This window comes from Pelodiscus sinensis, chromosome 1 (assembly GCF_049634645.1).
Source record: "Pelodiscus sinensis isolate JC-2024 chromosome 1, ASM4963464v1, whole genome shotgun sequence".
NCBI lineage: Eukaryota > Metazoa > Chordata > Testudines > Trionychidae > Pelodiscus > Pelodiscus sinensis.
The window spans coordinates 75,045,003-75,065,605 of NC_134711.1; positions in this window are offsets into that span (position 1 = coordinate 75,045,003).

Consider the following 20,603-nt stretch of genomic DNA (forward strand, 5'->3'; position numbering starts at 1 on the left):
GGACTGAAAAGTAAAAGTTGTACCGAAAATAATATTTGTAGAAAAGGTATGTAGTTTCAGATTTTGGTTAATCCCAGAATTTACATATCTAAAAATTAAAACTAAATAATAGCATCAGAAAACTTTTCAGATATCTTTCAGATACATTATATTGTAGTTTCTAAAGGACAAGCTGTGTAAATAGTGCTGGGCATCAAGGAAGCATCTAGTTTCAAACTATAGATTTTGCAGTACAAATCCCATAATATGGGCACCGTTCTAGTGGTTTAAAGGTATCTTTTGAAAGTATTGCTTACCCCTTTGTCATTGCAGCACTTTTTTACACAGCAGAAGTGTAGAAGGTTGCCTTGCAGTTGTCATGCTTAATTAGTGAGGCTGGCATGACCCTGTCAGTGCATGCCAGAGCTCAGGTCTGTCAGGGAGTGGGCTAAAGCTGGAGCCAGGCAAGGAAGAATGGACATGGTAGATAGAGCCACAGAGCAACCATTACTCACCTTCTACCTCCACACATCTAGTGAACTGGTGCTCCTTTCCATGTCTCATAAGAATTCAAGTTACAGTGCTTGGATTATGTCCTACAGTCCAGGATTTGGATTCTAGTTATATTATCAATAAGGCTGTGTCTAGACTACATGGCTCCATCGACGGAGCCATGTAGATTAGGGTTGTAGGCATAGGGAAATGAAGCGGTGATTTAAATAATCTCCGCTTCATTTAAATTTAAATGGCTGCCGGGCTGAGCCAACAAACAGCTGATCAGCTGTTTGTCAGCTCAGTGCGCTAGTCTGGAAGCTCCGTGGTCGACATTAAAGCCCTTTGTCGACCGCCCCGGTAAACCTCATCCCACGAGGAATAACGGGGCGGTCGACAAAGGGCTTTGATGTCGACGATGGAGTGTCTAGACTAGCGCACTGAGCCGACAAACAGCTGATCAGCTGTTTGTCGGCTCGGTGCGGCAGCCATTTAAATTTAAATGAAGCGGCGATTATTTAAATCACCGCTTCATTTCCCTTTGCCCAATAAACAAATCTACATGGCTCCATCGACAGAGCCATGTAGTCTAGACATACTCTAAGGCTATGTCTACATTGGCACGCTTTTCCGAAAAAGGGATGCTAATGAGACACTTCGGAATTGCAAATGTAGGAATAAGGGATCTTCCGGAAAAGGCTTTATTTTCTGCAAGATCCCGTCTAGACTGACGCTTTTCTCCGGCAAAACCCCGAGCCGGAAAATAGCGGCAGCCATGTTTATGCAAATGCTGCGGGGGATATTTAAATCCCCCGCGGCATTTGCAATTCCGAAGTGTCTCATTAGCATCCCTTTTCCGGAAAAGGGTGCCAATGTAGACACAGCCTAACAGTCCTGTCCTGTATATGAAATCAAATATAGTATTTTTGTTATTTACATAACAGTTTTCAACTCAAGGTACATACAGTACCTCTGAAATCCAACAACTGCTGGAGTGGGGCAGGTGGTTAGCATATGGACTACAATAGTTTGGGGGGAGAGAAATAGTGCTCTGACACATCAAGGAAAATTCCTACTTGACAAAAAAAATATGACAACTAAGCGCCATGCAAAGCATAGCAATCTTGATGAGGAAAGATAGTTTAATGGTTTGTGTGCTACCTGGGACTGAGGGTTAGCTTGCTGCTGTGTTACAAATGTCCTGTGTGACCTTGCACAGGTCACTTAGGGTAGGGCTATACCACAGCTGAGAGGAAACCTCCCATTCTGGGTAGACAAATTCATGCTGGCAGAACTTGAACTTTCACTCATGAGGTACTAAAAGCTTTCTGCTTACCTGACATTCCAGGCTTCAGAACCTCATCTCTGTCTTGACCCACAGTGTCTGCATTGCTATTTTTAGCATGCTAGCTCTGGCTCTTCTAGTGCAAGTCTATCTACCATCACATATGAAACATGTTCCCAGCTGCAGTATAGACAGAACTTCAGGGTCAAATTTTCAAAGGTGTTTGTGCTCCCAAAGATGCAAACAAGCCACCTGTGGGGTTTTCAACAGCACTTCGGAGTTAATGTCTTGCCCTTTGTCTCTGTGCCTCAGCAAATGTACAATAAATACTCATTTATCCATATTAAAAAGAATGAAGGATGAGTCAACCAGGCTAGGCTATACATTTGTAATACCCTCTGAGATGGGATCAGGGAAACATTACATATATGCCTCCAGGGTAAATTTAAAAAACAACAACAAAGACAAACAGAAATGGCTGCAATAAAAGAACCTCATTATGCTGATAAGAAAAGAGATGTTGTTTTCCTCTGCTAGCTGTTGCTGAGGCTACTTTTTTGTCTTCCTAGTAGCAGACCATAATAGATAGGAGGTTTTTCTCCTGTTCCCTAATTTCAGTGCGGGAGTTTGGGGTGTATGTGTGATACAACAGTACCTATAAGAAATACAAGTGTCAGGTGGAGTATGGGGGAACTCAGGGCAGGGACTTGGGGTTGTAGGGAGTCAGAGGAGGGGGCTGTGTGTGTGTGTGTGTGCAGGAGTCAAGGTTGTGGGATGGAGAGGGGCTCAGAGCAGGAGCTGTGGGAGATGCAGGAGTCAGAGGAGGGAGCTGAGGAGGGGCTGAAGGTAGGGGGTTGCTACATGTGGTGGCATGAAGGAGTCAGGATTGGGGGATGAAGAGGGCTCAGGGCAGGGGACTCTCTCTCTTGCTCTCTTTGTGTGTGTGTGTGAGGGAGGTGTGTGCAGAGAGAGCAGGGGTCAAAGCTCCCCTCCTCTCCCAGTTCATAGCAGGGCTGTTTGCTCTTCTGCTTTCTGTCCCTGTCAGGGAGAAAGAGCAAAGTTCACAGCTCATCTGTCCCCTGCACTTCACTGTTAGAATGAGGAATGCAGCAAACTGAGCACCTTCCCCTCACTCCCTTGAAGGGGGACAGCCAGCCCCACCTCCTTAAAGGGTACCTAGGACTGAGAGGATCAAGGCTGGGACAGTCCCAGAGGGCAGGCACATCCACAGCCAGCCCATTTCACCTGCCTGGTGATTCTCTTTTCTGTTTGCTTTTATGAGAATCAATCCCATTCTAGGCATGTCCTATTTTCCTGGCACACCCAAATCCTTACCTTGCTTTAAGTTATGATAAGAGGAAGCTGCATATTGAATTTGGTGGTCCTACTTCATATTATTTAGGAGGAGTTATTGAAAAGACAGACAAATACACTAACTCTCTAAAATATATAGTATATAGTTGAGGAAGGGTCCAATATAATTATAGGAAAAACTTAAAAAACAACAAATAGTCTAGTAGGACCTTAGGGTATGTCTAGACTACATGCCTCTGCTGACAGAGGCATGTAAAATAGGCTTCCCAATAGTCAATGAAGCGGGGATTTAAATATCCCCGGCTTCATTAAAATAAAAATGGTCACCGCACTATGCCAGTTCAGCTGATTGTCGGCACAGCAAAGAAGTCAAGATGCGGATTGGTCGTTTCATGAGGCATAAGGGAGCTATTGACGAAGGCTTCCCCTGTCGACTGATCCGTGTCTTGACTGCCGCGCTGTGCAGACAATCAGCTGAGCCGGCACAGCGTGGCGGCCATTTTTATTTAATGAAGCTGGGGATGTTTAAATCCCCACTTCATTGACTATGTCGTGTAGCCTATTTTACATGCCTTTGTCAGCAAAACATGTAGATGGTATCATGAGCTTTCATGGGCAAAAATCCACTTCTTTAAATGACCGATTTCAAAGTGGGTTTTGCCCATGAAAGCTCATGATACCATCTACATGTTTTATTAGGCTTTAAGGTGCTACTAGACTATTTGTTTTTTTTAAAGTTTTTCCTGTTACAGACTAACTCGGCTACCCCTCTGAAGAATATAATTATAGTTATGGCAGGAGCCACTAGATGGCACTCTGAAATAGAGCCTTGCAACTTTTGTTGTTGTTGTTGTTAGCATGGAAAAGTGTGTGCTTCTAGGTGTAATTTTGGTAATTTTGTGATAGTACTTCAGGAAGATGTTGTATGCAGAAGAAAAGTTTCCTCCTGCCTTAACCTCGATAATTAGAGTAATTTCTTAGGGATTCCTTGGAACTGGGCTATGGAGTTTGGACTGAAAGATCCCTGAAAGAGGAGTTTGTGTGTCAACTACATATACTATATACAGTGTTGCAATATAATGTAAATAATGAAGTTACACAGAGAAAATACCCAGACCACATGTTACTGATTTCTTCTCTGCCAGGAGACCAATTTGCAGGGACCTGATATTTGCTTAGCATTCAGAGGGTCAATATTATATTAGTAACTCTTGATTTGTAGAAGTATTAAAGCTATAGTAGGGCTGTATACCTGATATTGCATATAAAGACAAATATTCAGAGCAATTTTGAACCAGAAGGACTTAACAAATGCCTGCTGTGACCAAATTAATATATATATATATACATATAACCAGGAAGATGACTCATGCAAGATTCGAAGTTAGATATCATGTCATTCTTTCATATGGTCCCAAACAGAATGATACCTCTCCCAGTTATTTCTCTTAGGCCATGTCTACATTAGGAGATTAATCTGAATTTACTAAGTTTGACTTCTGGGCACCTGAGTTTATAAATTCAAAGGTCCATGTCCTCACTATGGGGAAGAATCAAATGTAAGCTCAAGGCAGGCTCCGTTAATGTGGTTGTGCTACCTCAGACTCAGAGCCCCAGGAAGCACTCTGGAGAGCTTCAGGAGGTCTCCCAGCCAATAAGTTTGAATTAGTGGCACTTGAGTCACTAAAGTTATTTCAAACTTACAAGTTCAGGAATAGTGTTATTCTTCATGAAAAGCAGGACTACAGAGTTTGAATGCTGCAGCCCCGTATTCCATAATAAAGGGCTTGGTGGTGTGGATGCGAAACTTACAAATTTGACTTTGGGGGAGAAGGCTAATTTTGGACTAAGGTCCAAAGTGTAGACCAGGTCTTAGCGAGTGTCAGCTTTTCCATGATTCTGCACTGAATAGTTTATATTACTAATTATGAAAAGGGAGTGAGGCTTTCAACCTGTAAATGCATTGAACTCCTTTGCTTTACTGACTCAAAAGCCACACTCCTTTCCGCCTTCAAATCTCTCCACAAGATCCATCTCTATTTAAAAAAAAATCCCATTAAAGGTGGTTCACCTGAGGCACAATTAGGGACATGTGATGCTTGATCCATTTATAATAAAACAATGGCAAATGTATATAACATTATACATATATTGGTATATTTTCCCCTCCACCTTTTCATGTGTTTTCTTAGTCCCTGCTCTAGCAAGAAACAATGCAACAGTAGACTCCTCCAACTGTATTGAGTTCCTGGCAGTATCAGGATCTCTGACTGTAGACTCTTCGGGTAAGCATCTTTATATACTAGCACAGTAACTATAGTAGCAAAGTGTGGCCTCTGGATATTGCTATATTTATAACAATAACAAACAATAACAATAATGTACTTTGCCACTAGCATGGCTATCAAGAACTATTTTTCTGTAAGTATCTATTAAAGTACACATTACAATTAAAATAAACTTCCTTATGTGTGAGTACATTGAAATGTTTATTTGTCAGATGTTCATACTATCTTACTGAAACATAATCCTTAATACTCTATAATAGATTATACTCTTATAGCAGAAGGTTAATGCAGAAGTTAGCCATAATACCCAAGCCCTGTAGAAAACTCCTATTCTACATCAGTGAAACAAGACCAGAAAAATTAGACACAGTTATATAACTGATTAGGAACCCTGTGTGCATTATATCTCTACTGCTGTTAATGCAAATACTTTCTAAAGTTCATTTAGGTGTTATGGTGAATAATCAACTCAAATTTGTATAAGAGTTCATCTAGTAGTCACTTATTACTATGTGGTGTTAACACTTTAGGAACTGAATCAACAGTGGGAAAGTTTAGTTTTGGCCAATCCCTCAGTAGTACAAAATTATAAAACTGATTGCTTCCATTTACTTTCTTTCCACTCTTAAAGACAAGTTCTTGTTTAACCGGTATTATGGTTCATCTTTTGCTTTTTCAATGGGCTTCAGAAATTCCTTTCCCTATTTACAGTATGGTTCAGTACTTTGGTTACATTTAGTTTCCTCTTTGTCCTTCTGTCTTCAGCGTGTCCTTGATTCAGAGAAAAACACTTGTGCTCATGTCCTCTGCTAAACCGGGGTCAAATGAGGAATACAAAGTTTTGCAAAATGCATGATCACTGCTTAATTTGTGCCAAGGCTTGCCAGGGCAGAGCTTTAGCACCTCTGGGCTTCACAATTCACACACTAGCACCTCTGGGCTTCCTATGTCAGTTATAAAAGTTAAAAATCAAATTGCTTGAACCCTAATTGCCTGAGCCCTAGAATCTCTTTCATTACAAATTAGGCACTCAATGACTCTTTGACAAATGAGTACTGTTCTTCATCCCAGGCCCAAAATCTTTATTTTTATTGCTATATCATCTATTTGTGCCACTAATATTCAAGTTTTGCCCTTGATTATATATTAACTAGAGGGTTACGAAACATAGCTGAGCGCATAATATAACCTCCTCCCACCTCTTCTTTTTAAGCTGGAACTTCAAGCTTTTGAAGAGATGTTGGTTTAATTCAAGCTCACCACTCATTACACTGTGTGAAGTGTAACTGCATGATCATTTTAAGATGCCCCCCCCATTACTATAGTACCTGAGCATCCCACAATCTTTATTATATTTATCCTGAAACATCTGTGATAAGTTAGGGAAGTATTTATGGAAGTATTGTTATCCCCTTTTACAGATGGGGAACTAAGACACAGAGAAGTTAAATGACTTGCCCAAGGACACATGGCTGAAGTAGTTCCCTAACTTCTGGAACATTCTTCTTGTATAGTAATAGATCATTACTGTTTCCTCAGAACTGGGGGTGCTGGAATAGTTAAGGCTTCTTTACACCCAACTTGGAGGGAAGAGTCATTGTTAAAATTTTGCTGAAATACCTTTAAGAAATTATGACCTGCTCCTGCTATTTTACACAGAAGAAACTCTCGCTGGACAGGCACAGAGTCCTTATTCTCACAAGGGAATAAGAGACTGACTCCTTCCCAGATGAGCTTACATAGCACCCCAGCTGTCACATCTCCAAGGAACAACGGTTGAATAATCATGCTGCTAATATGGTTTATACTGTGCACCAATGACTTACCTGAAAACAAACAAGTCTGAAATCTGAATAATTACTTTCTGTACACGTGAGAAATGTTTTAGCTACACAGGCCAATTTTGTTTAAAAAGTTTCTGATGGCAGCATATTTATCTGCATATTATATGAGTTCATCAAGGGTGTGTCTAGACTACAGGGTTATTTTGAAAAAAAGTGGCCTTTTCTCAAAGAAACTTCACCTGAGTCTAGACTGCTGCCACATTCTTTCAAAATTAAATCAAAAGAATGTGGCAGTTTTTTCGACTGTGGAAAACCTCATTTTATGAGGAATAATGCCTTTTTTTAAAATTCTCTTTAAAAAAAAAGCATTATTAAATGCAAACAGAGCTTTTTTGAAAAAGCATCCAGACTACCTGGGTGCTCTCCTTCGAAAAAGCGACTCTCTTTTTTCAAAAAAAGAGGCTGCTGTCTAGATGCTTTCTTTCAAAAATGGCTTTTTTGAAAGATTCTTTCGAAAAAGCCTCTTTCGAAAGAGGCTTGTAGTCTATATGTACCCTAAGTCTATTCTCATGTTGGACTGGGTATGGAAACAAAAGAAGATACTTATCTGTGGAAAAAGTTAGCAATTCTGCAAAATGTGATGAATTTAATTATTCATGATTATTCACCCAATTATTCAGACCAGAAAAAGTTGCCTTTAGTTGTTATTTTCCAATCTAAAAATCAATGATCCAGCCAGGGAGCAGAGATAATGCGACATGACATAAATGACCAACCATTCCATTTGTAGTTTATGAAAACAAATATTAAACAGTTTGGGAAAAACTTCAAAAATAATAATCAGGAACAGTCATTATTTATTTATGAACAAAAAAAGGTAAATATTTTGGATAGCATATTCAAAATGAATGGTTAACTCAGCTTTTTAGGGAGCTACTTATTTTCTGTTATAAAAAATAGAGGTGCGAATTTGTCCAGCAATTTGTTCACAAAATTCTGAGCTCTTTTAAGCCACATATGTATATTAATTAAGGCCTGTTTCTCACAGAACTTGAGCACCAGCATTTCTAACTGAAGTCGATGGGAGCTGTCAGTGCTCAGCATTTTTGCAAGGGGTAAATCCTGCCCCTTGTTCATAGGAAGATCCTGAATTCAGTTGCAGAGAAGACTGTACAGGGCTCTGTGTCTGTGGCATATCACAGTTCTGCATGTACTCTTTTCAGAATAGTATAGAGGAGACTGTCCATGAGGGGCAAGACTAGTGAAGCTGTGACTATACAGATCCACCAGGTAGCTGTTACTCTGTGACCTCAGGCAAGATTCAGTTTCCCCACATCTCTGAGCCTTCCCAGCACATGGGCCATATACCCAAGCAATGACTGGGGTCCAGCTTTTGGCTGTAATAATCTTGAGCTGTCATGGTGATTTTGTTGACGAATCAAGTAAACTTCTTTAAAAACAGTTCAACTTAAGAGACAGATACTAAGATGGCAAAAAACACAGACATGGAATGGAAAGAAATAGTGCACAGGAAATATAGGTGAGCCCTCTTATTCTGGGTGTCCTTGATGCAGACATACCTGTGGTTCAGACCCTGGCAGGGAGAGGATGAAATGGCTCTGTGCACTGCCATTCCCCTCCCCACAGCTGGGAGAATGGCAGCACAGCAAGGTGCTTGTCTAGGCTTTTTCCCCACCTGTCCCATAGTAGCAGGTGGCAGTGCCTTGTGGAGCTATGTGTGGTCCTGGGAATGGGGCACTAGGTAAATGCTACAACCAAAGCCCCAAACCCTCACACATCCTCCCTCCTGAGACCATACCCCCACCTCCAGCATGTTCCTGCAATCTCCCTCCCTTGCTCTGACCCCTGCACATCCCACAGCCTGCCATGAGCCCTTCCTCACCCCAACCCTGGTTTTTGAACCCCCCTCACCCACAGCCTCTACCCTGAGCTCCTAACATCCCCAAGTCTCTGCTCTGACTCTTGCAGACTCCACATCTCCAGCCCCCTGCCCTGAAGGATTCAAGCAATGCCAGGTAATCTTCTGAGAATACATAAAGTAGAGGGAAAAAACAGCAAGCAAATGGTCTGGTAGCACTTTATAGACTAACAAAACATGTAGATGGAATCATGAGCTTTCGTGGGCACAGCCCACTTCTTCAGCTGACTGTGCCCATGAAAGCTCATGATACCATCTACATATTTTGTTAGTCTATAAAATGCTACCAGACCATTTGCTTGCTGTTTTTTTCTGTAAGGGTGTGTCTAGACTACAGGGTTTGTTGACAAAAGTGGACTTTTGTCGACAAAACTATACCTGCGTCTACACTGCCGCTAAGTTCTGTCGACATAGTGTCGACAGAACTCAGCAGTTTTGTTGACGGCTGTAAACTTCATTCTGTGAGGAATAACGCCTTTTGCCGACAGAGTTCTGTTGACAGAAGGCATTATTGCATCTACACTGTCCTTTGCGTCTACACTGTCATGTCGACAAAGCGGCTTGCTTTGTCAACATAACTAGATGTAGTCTAGATGCTCTTTGTTGACAGAAGCTTTATCGACAGTATCTGTCGACAAAACTTCTGTTGACAAAAGCCTGTAGTCTAGATGTAACCTAACAGACAAACTCGGCTACCCCTGAAGCTCATAAAGTAGGGAGTAAGAGTACAGCAGAGTAGGCAAGAAATATAGGATTACTAAAGCATCTCATATATTGTCCTGACAGACGGTTTTGTTCAAATAGCTGACTATATAATCGTCTGACCATTGAGTTTTCTGGATAGGTCTTTAGGAATTTTGTCAGCTATTCACCTCAAAAGGCTATAGGAGAAATAGTAAGGAAAAAGACAAATTGATGGCTGGATTCTCAGCTAAGATTAGCACTACTCTGTCTTGTGTGCTGGTGAGTAGCTTGTTACAATTGCTGAAATCTCTGCCTTGTGGAGAAGAAATGTAGTTAAATGGTAGTGCTGCTGTATTAATGGCATATTTAGTACAAAAGCCATAATAATGCAACTTGATGTGCACGAAATTATAGATACAAAATTGCACTTTGTCCCCCCCAAATTATTTCCCCATCACTTGAGAGGCAACCAGCTCAGAGGAGGCGGCTCATTAGAGGCTTCCCATGAATTGTCATGTGTCATTCTCCTCCTAGAGTAAAGCCCTTGTGCAGTTCAGTCTTAATGAGCTTTCTCTTTAGCTTGGTCTGCTAGCTGCCAGCTTTGCTCACTCACACTGAGTCAGTCTTTCATATAAAATGAGCACTGAAGGAAAATACTTTAAATACTCAATAAAAGCAAATGACCTTTTTACTTCTCTATAAATGGAGCCATTTCTCCCTCCATGTGCAAGTGCACACCGTTGACTATTTACCATATCGTATGACATTTGATACTGAGGGACACTTAACGTGTTTACATCCTGCCATTCTCATTGTTCAGCTGGTGAAAAAGTAAAGTTCTTTTCTCCCCTTTGATCATTTTACTGTTCATATAGTTTAACAATTCAATTTTATATCACAGTGCCTTTCCTTAAATCTTTTTCATACTCATAGCTAACTCATCTGTAAAATATATGTGTCCAGTTCTTATTTAATGCTTTATAGTGGACCTAGCTGAATGTATCAAACATCTGCATGCTGGACCCAATCCTGAAGTATATTTTTTAATTAAATAGGAGTCTTGGCTGAGGACTTAAAATTGGGCCCTTTGGCATTGGTCAAGAGCTTGGATAGGCTGGTGAAGACTTTTTGCCCTATGAAAAGTTCTGCTTTTAAATTATTCTGGGAGCAGGAACATGTGTGTCTCTATACAAGTGTAATTGAAAAGATCACTAGCTGTCTTTCCCAAAGCGTTTCTGAAGATATGCACCTTTCACTTTTGCTGTATGTCAGAAAGAATGGAATGAACTCCCTGTCAAGCTTATAGGGGAGGTTTAGTCAAAGAGGGAAATAGAGGTGGTGGAGGCTGAAGGGTGACCCTTTGACCCAAGAAAAGAACATATCTGATGAGTTTAGCTGAAACTAAACAAGAAAAAACACAATAGAAATGGACCTTTTCCCTCTTCTTGAGCCAGCTTTCTCTCTTATTGGAATACACTGGCCTTCTTAGTAGACTTTTCTCATTGACACCTACTTTTAGTACCTTTGGAACTTTTAACTGAATGTCACAAAAGTTCCAACTTCCTGTCTATCCGTTGCGGCATGATTTCTGCAATGGCAGTCAGACTGCCCTTGTGGTAATGCAACTGGAAATCCCCATTGGCTACCAAGTGAGCCAGATATATTTTCTAAAAGTTCACAAAATGCCCAAAGTTTTACAAAAAGTGAGCATCCTTTTATTTTCAGTAGTTCGGGATTACAAATCTCTCTGGGACTTCACAGCCCCCAAAATTGATGTGGGAAGCAAAACATTAAAAAGTCTCTGCAAAATTGCCAGAGCCCCAGGTAATGTTCAGACCTGAAATTCAGGCAATTACCCACTGAGAAGAATCGTCCCTCGGCTGTTAGAGGGGAAAATTGACAGTCTTCTTAGCTATATTGCTCCACCATTAAAGCTAAACGAACTTCACCTAACAGACTTCACAAGTGTGAAAGAACCACCTTCATGAATGCAGGGTAAAATTTGTCAGTGTATTTGTGGACAAATGCAGTTTCAGTCAACCTGAAACTATTCATGAATCAGACACAAATGTGCTGAATGATTTCAGCCAAAAATACATACACTCAAGCTACATTCACAGCGTGGTCAGGAAAAAAAGAGATGGTGGTGTCAGTTGTTACAGTTAGTGGGTTAACTGAACTTTCGACTAGAGCCCTGCACCGATACAAAATTGGTATCTGCATCCACATCTGCATCTGCAGAAATGATCCACCGATAACTGTATCCACATCCACGGATACAGATACATGTGAATATAATGTGGATATCGTGAGTTTGCAGGATTCTACCTCTGATCCCTCTATAGTCACTCTGGTAACCCTTTATGTACCAGACCCCTTGAGGCCTTCTCTTTGTGGATGGGGTGATTCGTCTTTTCTCCCTTTAGACCAGAGGTTTAGGCATGCTGCCCCACTGCAATTCACTGTTCTTAGCACAGCAGTCTAACCCTGTTCCTTAGACTGCTTTTGTGTTACTTCTTAGGTGCTATGACAGTGGTTACCAGTTTGACTCATTCAATCTGAATTTTTTTGGAATTCTATTTGAACATTCCCTCCCCCCGCCTTCTTTTCCAGAACTGCCAGTGCACAAAAAAATGTAAAAATGTAAAAATGAATTTTCACCCATTTCTACTCTGTCCTCCTCTAGTTTTAGCTCTTACCTTGCTTTTCTCAAATCGGGGAATGTCACCAACTCTTCCATCAAGTGCCTTACATCAATCACATGCACAAGTAAATATCAAGGAACTGAAACTTGAATAATCTCATGGATTGTAATCAAAGGAAAGAGTGAGTAGCCAGAGTATATACCCACTAAGTGGCTTTTTTTCCTTTTTTTTCTTGTATGTGGGTCGGGAAGGAATTTTCCTCCAGGGTAGATTGGCAGAGGCCCTGGAGGTTTTTCGCCTTCCTCTGTAGCATGGGGTACAGATCACAGCTGCAGGATTCTCTGCATCTTGGGGTCTTCAAACTATTTGAAGGCTTCAATATCTGAGATATAGGTGAGAATTATTCTAGGAGGGGTGGGTGAGATTTTGTGGCCTGCACTGTGCAGGGGGCCAGACTAGATGATCATAATGGTCCCTTCTGACCTTAAAGTCTATGAGTCTATGAGTCTATGTGTAGAACCCAAAGCACATGCCTGCTCACAGCTTGCTTCTAAGAGAAGATTCTGTTCCATTAAAGGTATTTTTGCAAACCAAAGACTGAAATAGGTGCAACTAAGCTACAACTAAAAGCCACCAAATGGATGCATCAGAGGCTTCTAATTAGCTATTAAACTTACATTCATACTTTAAATCATTGGGCAGCATGATACTTTTCCTGCCAAGAGGGCTTAGCCATCATGGGACACCTTACTTAAAAGTTTTTCAAGATTCTAAATGGATTCTGAATGTTTCATTCTCCTCTCTGTCACAGCTCCTTCCAACTTCATTTAAAGTAATAATTAGAGCATGCTACTCCCTAAAAGCGCCTTGGTTTCTTCACAGACAGCTAACTGTGAGAAAAATGTAAAGAATTTAGCTAGTAAATCATTCATGAACTACAGGTTTCTGCATGAGCAAGTTCAAAGCTTTCACATCTGATATACAACAGCACAGAAATTGGAAAAATACAGGATTCAAAAAAATAAATTACAATACATTATTGGTTTCCTTACCATAAGTAACACAAAATAATTCTAAAACTGGTAGTTTAAATTGCAAAGTAAATATTTCTGCCAGAAAGGTGTTCAAATCAAAGGACTTCGAAGTGGTGATCAATGTAAATTACTAGTTTTAAATAATCAGGAGGATTAAAAGAAAATCAAGATTTGTTTCAGGCAAGACTGAAAGCACTGAAATCAATCTGCAGTTGAGAACTACTGAAAAGTAAAATACAGGCCATATTCATTATTGCTTCGTACCTTGAAATATCATAACATATTTACATTAACTGATTATACACATTGTCCTCTATCTCAGTAATTAAGCAATCGTAATAGTCTAAAATAATTCTTTAATAATGAAATGCAAAAGGGTCTAAATTAATTATTGTGTAATTCAACTGACATTAGTGGAGTTCTGCTGTGTTTCTGGAGGGCTGAACTTAGCCTCAATTCTTTCTCTTTTTTAGTGTAACCTTGTGAGGGTTCCCATAGCCAGCTGTAGAATTTTTAACGTTTTTGGGTTATATTAACCACTAGAGGATTTACCTAGCATTGCTCAGGTCCTTATTCAAATACATTTTGTTTTGCTTCATTTAAATCTTTGCTGTGGGTTGAGGCTGGGAGTTGAGGGGTCCAGTATGCAGGCTGCCCCAGGAAGAGAAGACAAACCCAGCCCTGTCTCGCTGCACCAGCTTGGGGCCAGGTGAAAGTGCCTGTCCATTGCCACTACAACTTCAGTAGGCACAGCTGGTGGACAGATAGAGACACAGACAGATGGACACACAGACAAACTCTCTCAAATAGATAGTAGATAGCTGTCCCTTTCTCCATCCCTTTCCCCTGTGGGGTTATAGTTGTTCCAGCATACCAAATGTGGTGGTCCTAGCCCTTACTATTTAGAGTTCTTGAGCAAACAGAATCACAGATGGACAGTCAGACAGACAGATTCTCTCAAATATATAGTAGATTTTGCCTCCACTCCAGTGAAGAATTTAAGCTTGTGCGTAACTGTATTATTTGCCTAGATTTACTAGTCTACCTTAGTGCAGCAGACTGGACTCAATGACTTTGAAGTGTCTTCCAGTCTTAGATTTCTATTTATGACTTTGTAATATGATTCCTGAACTCCACCTCTTGTCCTGAGCCCCCCCTTATCCCTAGTCCTCACTGTTGCACCCACACACATTCCCAGTCTCCTGCCCTAAGCCCCTACTCAATCCCCTACCCTGATGCCAGACCACACCGTATGCAGCTAGACAGGGGTAGGAAGCAGCCCAGGGCAGGAAGCCAAGAGGCAACCCAGTGAGCGTGGTGCATTTTGGAGGAATTCCCTGCTGAGCTGGGGTTGGGAACACACCCACCACCAACAGGGCCCTGGGCTGGGGCCCAATGGAGAGGGTAGGCCCAGGCCTTCCTATCCCTACCGCAAGGAGCAGGAGCTCTGATCAGTGAAGGATTGGGCTGCCGGGCCTGATAGGGAGTGACTGGGCCATCAGGCCTGACTGGAACTGATTGGGCTGCCACGGACTACTGGTGAGGGGTCAGTTTGCAGGGTGTCACCCCTCAGAAGAGGTATGAGGCAGGAGGCTCCATCACAGCTGGTGGAGAATATGGGCATAGGTTAAGTGATTCTTCCCTATCCCCCACCTCCTACCCACCTAACCCTGCCCCCCGGTACAAGGGGGAAGGTTGGGGACTTTAAAACAAGGCTCCAAAAAAAAGGGAGATTTTTTGGGGGGTGTTGTTCTCTTATGAGTGTTTTCACCCTTAGGGTATGTCTACACTACCCCACTAGTTCGAACTAGCGGGGTAATGTAGGCATACCACACTTGCAAATGAAGCCCGGGATTTGAATTTCCCGGGCTTCATTTGCATAAGTGGGGAGCCGCCATTTTTAAAACCCCGCTGGTTCGAACCCCGTGCAGCGCGGCTACACGGGGCTCGAACTAGGTAGTTCGGACTAGGCTTCCTATTCCGAACTACCGGTACACCTACCGAGGTGAATGCTGATGCTGCTTGGCCTGACCCAGAGTGACTAAGCCACTAGGGACTACTGGTGAAGGGTCAGTGTGTGGAGTGTGACCCCTCAGAAGAGGCATGGGGCAGGAGGCTCCATCACAGGAAGGCTCAACAGGTAGGGGATGAGATTCTTCTAAGGCCTACTGTTCTTCCTAATGGCCCATTATCCTGAACTGGGTCTTCACCACCACCTGCCTAGACTGGAAACTTTTTGCTTACTGGGTGTCACCTAAGTTCCCTCTAAGCTGTACAGCAGCACAGCTGCTTAATCAGCCCCACCCAGTCAGGGACTCAGGGCTCCGTGCCTAGAACTGCCTGGCTGGGGAAGGGGCACTTCTCCTTCAACTACCACAGCAGTTCCTTGCTGAGGACAGAGCAGTGAGTCTCTCCCAGCCGGTAGAAGTTCTGGACACATGAATGGATTAAAAACTCAGAGTTATGCCAGGAAATGCATAACGGGGAATAAAGCTGCTTTGGCAGGAAGATGAGTTAAATGACTCAACTTGAAATCTCGAGTGCATATGACATTCCTTTTCCTGAAGTCCTAAGTGAAATGTTGGGCTTAATTCTTAGGTGTGATACGGTCCCTTTGTGCTGCTTCAGCTGTGCCAAGAGCTGTAAACCACAACCAGATAGATAATTTCCTATTGGAGGGGGAATACTTGCATACCAAGGAAAAAAGCCAGTATAGCCAGCCCTGCCTCATTTTTTTTCTTGAAAAATGAAAGAGGAAAAACTAATTCTTGATCCAGAGACTGTAATGAAGCCACACACCAATGAAGAATCTGAGGTTTTAGTAGCAAAATACTCTGTATGACTAAACTGAAATTATAATATTCTGCCACTGTTATTATCAGATGAAGCAGTTCATTATTTAATTGACTGGACTAATGAAATTCCTACTCTAATCTAGAGAACAAAGCACCACAGTGCTAGTAATGGGGGAGTGGAAGAAAAGCCAACTGAAGAAGAATATATGAAGCCACTTTTATTTCTAGTTATAGAAATGTAGCCGTGTTAGTCTGGGGTAGCTGAAGCAAAATGCAGGACAATGTAGCACTTTAAAGACTAACAAGATGGTTTATTAGATGATGAGCTTTCGTGGGCCAGACCCACTTCCTCAGATCAAATAGTGGAAGAAAATAGTCACAACCATATATACCAAAGGATACAATTAAAAAAAATGAACACATATGAAAAGGACAAATCACATTTCAGAACAGGAGGGGGGTGCGGGGGGGGGGGGGGAGGAAGGAAGGTAAGTGTCTGTGAATTGATGATATTAGAGGTGGGGAGAATGGGACATCTGTGAGCTAATGGTATTAGAGGTGATAATTGGGGAAGCTATCTTGGTAATGGGTAAGATAGTTTGCGCATTTGTTCATTCCTTCCCGGAGAGTGTCGAATTTTAACATGAATGACAGTTCAGAACTCTGTCTGATTTGTCACACCTGGCTGATTTGTCCTTTTCATATGTGTTCATTTTTTTTAAATTGTATCCTTTTATTTCTGTAGGTGAGAACTATTACTTTAATGAAGTCAGTAGGCCATGTTCTGCCATTAGTTGCACCAATGATGCTTGCAACCCTAGATGTCAGCAAAGTTATCCTTGGTGTTTGAAAACAGAAATCGTTTCTGGAATAAATAAAGATGCAGCAGCCACAGACCATTAAAAGGATGATTTGCTGGCATTGTGATCATCATGATTGCCTCTCACCCCAAATTAACTTGGTGGCTAGCCATTCTTTTCTGTAATAACACCGGAATGCAATAGGGCAGGTGTCAAGAGAAGTTGACCGAGAGCGTGTCTGCCCTCTAAATTGAGGTGTGATTGTACAATGGCGAGAAATACCTTTGTTAGCTTTATCCATGCCAGAATGACCAAAAATAGCTATGTATCTGAGACAGTGCGTATTTCAACATGGGCTGTACAGCTTAGGGCCAGATTGACACAGGGGTTTGAGGGGCTCTCAAAAATATATATCAGTGACTGCATTGCTCTTCATCTGGTGGCCAAGGACCAGATCCAGCACGCGTGGGCCTTCTTCCTGGCATCAGTTGCTCTTCCATAGCTCTGGGAAGCAACAGCCAGCACAGCTGCTCATTAAACAATAAAGCTTTCTTCTCTCACTTGTAAGAGCCTTGCCTATTCTCCCAGGAGGTGAGGAGAAGGAGTAGAGGAGCCATCTCTGTTCACAGGAGGGGAAGAAGGAACAGAGAGAGCCCTGCAGCTGAGGTAAGCTACACGCATTGCCCCCCTCTTCTTTTCTGTGAGCAAGGCTGTCTTCCCCTCAGGGGTGCTGGGAGAATGTTTATAGTGGGGGTGCTGGGAGCCATTGAACGAAACTGTAAATCCTGAATACAATGGGAACACCTTAAAGCCAGGGGATGCTGCAGCACACACATACCCCCACACTCCTCATTCCACACTTATGCTCCTCTCCCCACTTACTCCCTGTAACTCCTGGCCTAGGAGAGGGGATGGAGTGGAGAGTACAGATATGGCTTTGGTGCCTGGAATAGGGGAGAGGGGCCTTTCTGTAGCCTGGCCCCCTATTCCATTCTGGAAGAAGGGGATGAAGAACTGCAGTAGGAACAGAAGTGATACAGGGGGAAGGGGCACACCTGGCTGGAAGGGACTTGGCAGATGGAGAAGCCTAGAAGGCAGAACTGATGGGAGGATAGGGATTTAACTGATGAGGGATGGGCAGACTCCAATTTATGGTCCCTGTTCACTGCCATGCCACAGGTTTAATTTAGAAACTTGTCATTTCCATTGAAACAGCTTGATGTAGACTATATTGATGCATTTCTACTTACATTAATCCAGTCAGGAGCTTAATCAGATGCTTCTGCAACATACAGTGATTAGCTATTGATGTGCTTTCATTAGTTAACATGCTTGTGTATGGCTCAGTTCTTTTCTGATAAAAAACAGTGTGAGGGGAAGCCAACATTTCAGGCAATCAAAATGGGTAATTAGATGCCCATTCATTTTCCATGATCTTAATTCCTAATTTTAATGTCATGGATTTAACAGAATTAATATTGATAACATTGCAGGATATTTATAGAATTTATTTTCAAGGTTTTGTTGGAATATTTTCAACCAACACCCTTCATCTTTTATTTGGAGATTAGTAAATACAAGCTGTCATAGTGCTGTGGTCCCAAACAGTGCCCTTAGGTCTGCCAAGATTTGGATACTACCTTATCTGGCTCACCAGAAAATGTATTCAAATACCACTGCCATAGGTAAATAAATCTATACATCGCAATGTTTATTACTACCAAGTATGTGCCAACATTAAAATGGTTTTGTTCACTTTAGGTTTCATTCAGTTTTCAATTGGTATATCACGTTTAAAAACAAGAACAGAAATAACCACGGTCACTTAACAACAGCATGTTTGGTGTTGGGCATGTGTGATGGTAAAACATTGAAAGGAAGGAAGTGAATATGCAAGGAGAGGTCACCTGGGCCCTCTCTACTTAATCTACTTAATCAAGCCCTATATACAAGGCTCCCCTGGAGTTGGGGATACCTACTCGTATTGCTGAAGACCATGTTGTTACTGCTATTTTTATTTATGCTACCTAGATTAAAGGTAGCATGGATATAGCTTCTTAAATTGAAATTACAACTTGCATTGCCTCCTGAGATTACTTGAATGGGGTGCTGCTGTGCCCAACATCCCTGAATATACAAGGGAATACAAAAATATTTGCAATTTCTTGAAGATGTTTGTAAAGTAGCCATTCAGCCATATAGGAAACACCATGGCATGACTATCAATACCACTCATATTTAGTTCCTTAGGGGGAGACCAACAATTAATGAGATTTGGGCTCCCAAATTCCTTAAGTGCTTCTAAAAATCTGACCCCTAAATAAAGACAACCTTTAAGATGTGCAGAGTACCTACAGCTTCCACTCACTTGAGAGAGAGTCAAGCACCTCTGCTAACACCACTTGTATTTTGGTGCTCATATGTGCATGCAGGGTTTCTCTTTAACACCCTGCTTTGAAACTATTGGTCTAAACTTACTAATAAGACATAAATGCAAGTGGAGTTGCTTGCTGTCAGCATTTCAGTTGATCCTCATGACTACGTTCAAGGACTGTTTTCATTGGAGACTCAGAAGATTTTTAAAGCATATAAGGCAGAAGCACTAGCTAGGACTCATCCTTAGAATGAATCCAGAATCGTGAGCTAAAGCAGACAGAGTACAGTTTTACAATTACCATGATGCAGGCACTTGTGTCCTAGATCTACCACACACTCATTAAATGAATCCTTGCCAATGAGTTGTAGACTTCTGATATGATTCCTTCTTTTTGCTACACTAAGAAAGCTCAGTTATAATAACAATGGCCTTTAGAATATGTGATTTAATATTTTTAATTCTGGCACCAGTTCTTCTTCACCTGCCTGTAATTAACAAGGTGATTAAAACAGTCAACCTCAGAATTGTTGATGCTTATTTTTTCATTCTGATTTGAATCAAACAAAATGAAGAGTCAAGAAATCAAAAGGAGTCGAATGAGGATGACAGAACATTTTCTTTCTTAGAGATATATTTCCCTTTCCCCACATTTTAAAATCTTTACTGGACACAGACTGATGTTCCAAAACAATATGCTACTGAACTCTCCAGAACAAAGATCCCTAAGGTACTGTACAGTCATATATTACTGGTATTTGAGCTCCTCAAACAGCTATAAAGAAGGCGGTCTGAATAGGAAACTTTTAATTAAAACATTTATGTTCATTTCATTCATTGTTCTCCTTTTTGAAAAAAATAAAAATAGTGTGGGCCTTGGATTCTAAAGTGATAGTTAAAGATAACTGACAAGAAGAGGTGCTCAAATATATTTCACATGTTGAGGTTTTTAAGTATAAGCAGCTATTTAGAATATCCATTAGCACAAAAGGTGAAAAAAGGTCTAATGTGTAAATAGATAGGCTGCCACAATCAGTGAAATCAGACATTCAGATGTATTAAAAGTGTGGCGCTAATCTGAAATTCTGATAAGCCACTATAATTTAGCAAATGACCAAAATGGCAGATTAAAATCAAATATCCAAAATTAGCTATTTCTCCCGCACAAGAATCAATAGGGCTGTATTTGA